Raw genomic sequence first — 5,025 nt, forward strand, 5'->3', positions numbered from 1 at the left:
TTCCAGCAATATATAATAATCCATACTTTTCCCGAGTTTTGACGATGCAAACTGGCGTTCAAACGCCAACTTCCTACCCTATTCTGAAGTTAAACGCCAGAAACAGGTTACAAACCAGAGTTAAACAACACAAACAGGCTGCAACCTGGTGTTTAACTCCAAGAGAAGTCTCTACACGTGTAAAGCTCAATGCTCAGCCCAAGCACACACGAAGTGGGCCCCGGAAGTGGATTTCTACACTATCTGCACTTAGTTACTTATTTTCTGTAACCCTAGCTACTGGTTTAGTATAAAAACTACTTTTACTGATTTATTTTCACACCTTTGGACATTTAGTCCTCAGACCTAGGTCTTGGTTATTCTGGTTCCCCCTCTGGGGTCGAAGCCAATGAACACTATTTTCACTTATGTATTTTCAACGGTGGAGTTTCTACACCCTATAGATTAAGGTGTGGAGCTCTGTTGTTCTTCATGAATTAATGCAAAGTACTATTGTTTTTCTATTCAATTCAAGCTTATTCTTATTCCAAGATATTCACTCACCCTTCAACCTGATGAATGTGATGATCCGTGACACTCATCATCATTCTCACCTATGAACGCATTCCTAACAACTACTTCCGTTCTATCTGCAATAGCTTGAGTGTGTATCTCTTAGCCTCCATTCCGAAAGATCGGAGTCTTCGTGATATAAGATAGAATCAATTGGCGGCCATTCCTGAGATCCAGAAAGTCTAAACCTTGTCTGTGGTATTCCAAGTAGGATCTGGGAAGGGATGACTGTGACAAGCTTCAAACTCGCGAGTGTTGGGCGTAGTGACAGACGCAAAAGGATCAATGGATCCTATTCCAACATGATCGAGAACTGACAGATGATTAGCCATGCGGTGACAGCGCATTTGGACCATTTTCACTGAGAAGACGGACGGTAGCCATTGACAACGGTGATCCCCCAACATACAACTTGCCATGGAAAGGAGTATGAATGATTGAATGAAGACAGTAGAAAAACAGAGATTCAGAAGCAACAAGCATCTCCATACACTTATCTGATATCCCACCAATAAATTACATAAGTATTTCTATCTTATTTTATATTTTATTTATATTTTATTTATATTTTAATCATCACAATCTCATAACCATTTGAATCTGCTTGACTGAGATTTACAAGATGACCAAAGCTTGCTTCAAGCCGACAATCTCTGTGGGATCGACCCTTACTCATGTAAGGTTTATTACTTGGGCGACCCAATGCACTTGCTAGTTAGTTGTGTGGAGTTGTGAAAAAGAGCTGAAATTACAATCGTGCATACCAAGTTTTTGGCGTCGTTGAGATCACAATTTTGTGCACCATGTTTTTGGCGCCGTTGCTAGGGATTGTTTGAGTTTGGACAACTGACGGTTCATCTTGTTGCTCAGATTAGGTAATTTTATTTTAATTTTAAGCTTTTTATTTCTTATTTTCGAAAAATACAAAAAAAAAATTCTTCTTTTTCGTTCTTCCCAAAATAATTTTCGAAAAAAAAAATTAATAAAATCATAAAAACCAAAAATTTTGTGTTTCCTGTTTGAGTCTAGTGTCAAATTTTAAGTTTGGTGTCAACTGCATCCTTTTTAATTTTTCTAAAAATTTTTGAAAAATTCATGCATGTGTTCCTCATGATCTTCAAGTTGTTCTTGATGATTTTCCTTATTTGATCTTTCCATTCTCTTGTTTTCTAAGTTTAGTGTCTTGCATGTGTTTCTTTTCTTAAAAATTTTCAAAAATGTGTTCTTGATGTTTATCATGATCTTCAAAGTGTTCTTGGTGTTCATCTTGACATTCAAAGTGTTCTTGCATATTTTTCTTGTCTTGATTCATAATTTGTGTGTCATGCATCATTTTGATGTTTTTCTCTTTCCTCATTAAAATTCAAAAATCAAAAAAATATCTTTCCCTTTTTCTTCTCATAAAATTCGAATATTTGAGTTGACTTTTTCAATTTTTTTTTAATTTAGTTGTTTCTTATGAGTCAAGTTAAATTTTCAATTTAAAAATCCTATCTTTTCAAAACCTTTTGCAAAAAAAAAATTCAAATCTTTTTCAATTTTCTTCTTTCATATTTTCGAAAATTTTAAAAAATTTGATTTTTAAAATCTTTTTCTTATTTTGATTTCATATTTTCAAATTTATTACTAACATTTAATATGATTGATTCAAAAATCTCAAGTTATTACTTGCTTATTAAGAAAAGTTCAATCTTTAAATTTTAAAATCATATCTTTTAGTTTCTTGTTAGTCAAGTAATCAACTTTAATTTTCAAAATCAAATCTTTTTAAATTTCTTTTTCAAATCTTTTTCAAAATGATTGTCAATCATATCTTTTTCAAAAATCAATTTTCAAAATCTTTTCTAACTTCCTATCTTTTCAAATTTGATTTTCAAATCTTTTTCAATTAACTACTTGACTTTTTGGTTTGATTTTAAAAGTTTTCTATTTCAATCATATCTTTTTCAAAATTCCTTTTTAATTAACTAATTATTTTAAAATTCAATTTTATTTTATTCCTTTTTATAATTTTCGAATACTAACTAATATTTAAAATAAAAACAAAAATATTTTTATTTTATTTTATTTAATTTTCGAATTCTTCCCCCTCTTCTTCTCTGTGTTCGAATTTTTCTCTTCTCCTTCTTCTATTCTTCTCTTTTACTCACATAAGGGAATCTCTATACTGTGACATAGAGGATTCCTCTTATTTTCTGTTCTCTTCTTTTTCATATGAGCAGGAACAGGGATAAAGACATTCTTATTGAAGCTGATCCTGAACCTGAAAGGACTTTTAAGAGGAAACTAAGAGAAGCTAAAGCACAATCCTCTGGAGAGGATCTGACAGAAATTTTCGAAAAAGAAGGAGACATGGCCGAACCCAGTAACAATGGTAGAGATGCAAGGAAGATGCTTGGTGACTTCATTGCACCCTCTTCTGACTTCTATGGAAGAAGCATCTCAATTCCTGCCATTGGAGCAAACAACTTTGAGCTTAAGCCTCAATTAGTTTCTCTAATGCAACAGAATTGCAAGTTTCATGGACTTCCATTGGAAGATCCTCAACAGTTTTTAGCTGAATTCTTGCAAATCTATGACACTGTTAAGACCAATGGAGTTGATCCTGAGGTCTACAGGCTTATGCTTTTCCCTTTTGCTGCAAGAGACAGAGCTAGAACATGGTTAGATTCACAACCTAAGGAAAGCCTAAACTCTTGGGAAAAGCTGGTTAATGCTTTCCTGGCCAAATTTTTTCCACTTAAAAGATGAGCAAGCTTAGAGTGGAAATCCAAACCTTCAGACAGAAGGAAGGTGAGTCCCTCTATGAAGCTTGGGAAAGATATAAGCAATTGATCAAAAGGTGTCCTACTGACATGCTTCCAGAATGGAGCATCATATGTATATTCTATGATGGTCTGTCTGAGTTGTTAAAAATGTCATTGGACCATTCTGTAGGAGGATCTCTTCATCTGAAAACCCTGCAGAAGCTCAAGAACTCATTGAAATGGTTGCAAATAACCAGTTCATGTAACACCTCTGAGAGGAGTCCTATGAACAATGGGATGCCTCAGAAGAAGGGAGTTCTTGAAATTGATACTCTGAATACCATATTGGCTCAGAACAAAATATTGACTCAGCAAGTCAATATGATTTCTCAGAGTTTGAATGGATTGCAAGCTGCATCCAACGGTACTAAAGAAGCATCTTCTGAAAAAAAAAGCTTATGATCCTGAGAACCCTGCAATGGAAGAGGTGAATTACATGGGAGAACCCTATGGAAACACCTATAATCCTTTATGGAGAAATCATCCAAATCTCTCATGGAAGGATCAACAGAAGCCTCAACAAGGCTTCAACAATAATAGTGGAAGAAATAGGTTTAGCAATAGTAAGCCTTTTCCATCATCTTCTCAGCAATAGACAGAGAATTCTGAACAGAGCCATTCTGGCCTGGCAACCATAGTCTCTGATCTATCCAAGACCACACTAGGTTTCTTGAATGAAACAAGATCCTCCCTTAGAAATTTAGAGGCACAGGTGGGTTAGCTGAGTAAGAAGATTACTAAAACTCCTCCCAGTACTCTCCCAAGCAATACAGAAGAAAATTCCAAGAGAGAGTGCAAGGTCATAACCATGACCAACATGGCCGAACTTGGAGAGAGTGAAGAGGACGTGAGTCCCAGTGAGAAAAGCCTCATGGGATGTCCTCTGGACAGAAAGGAGTTTCCCTTTGAGGAACCAAAGGAATCTGAGGCTCATACAGAGACCATAGAGATTCCATTGAACCTCCTTCTGCCATTCATGAGCTCTGATGAATATTCTTCCTCTGAAAAGGATGAAGACATCACTGAAGAGCAAGTTGCTAAGTATCTAAGAGCAATCATGAAGCTGAATGCCAAGTTATTTGGTAATGAAACTTGGGAGGATGAACCCCCCTTGTTCACCAATGAACTGAATGACTTAATGAGGCAGACATTACCTCAGAAGAAACCGGATCTCGAAAAATTCTTCATACCTTGTACCATAGGCACCATGACCTTTGAGAAAGCTCTGTGTGACCTAGGGTTAGGGATAAACCTCATACCACTCTCTGTAATGGAGAAACTGGGAATCTTTGAGGTACAAGCTGCAAGAATATCACTAGAGATGGCAGACAAATCAATGAAACAGGCTTATGGACTAGTAGAGGACGTGCTAGTAAAGGTTGAAGGCCTTTACATCCCTGCTGATTTCATAATCCTAGACACTGGGAAGGATGAGGATGAATCCATCATTCTTGGCAGACCCTTCCTAGCCACAACAAAAGCTGTGATTAATGTTGATAGAGGAGAGTTGGTCCTTCAGTTAAATGAGGACTACCTTGTATTTAAGACTCAAGGTTCTCCTTCTGTAACCATGGAGAGGAAGCATGAAAAGCTTCCCTCAATATAGAGTCAAACAAAACCCCCACATTCAAACTCTAAGTTTGGTGTTGGGAAGCCACAACCAAAC

General features: G+C 36.1%; 1 non-coding gene across 1 annotated transcript; it reads right to left on the reverse strand.

Moving 5' to 3' along the window:
• Positions 1 to 3,305: 3,305 nt before the first annotated feature.
• LOC112752673 (small nucleolar RNA R71) lies at positions 3,306 to 3,413 on the reverse strand. Its single transcript, XR_003177099.1, has one exon. It is a non-coding gene; the product is annotated as a small nucleolar RNA R71 (small nucleolar RNA).
• Positions 3,414 to 5,025: the final 1,612 nt, after the last annotated feature.

This window comes from Arachis hypogaea, chromosome 15 (assembly GCF_003086295.3).
Source record: "Arachis hypogaea cultivar Tifrunner chromosome 15, arahy.Tifrunner.gnm2.J5K5, whole genome shotgun sequence".
NCBI classification, from domain to species: domain Eukaryota; kingdom Viridiplantae; phylum Streptophyta; class Magnoliopsida; order Fabales; family Fabaceae; genus Arachis; species Arachis hypogaea.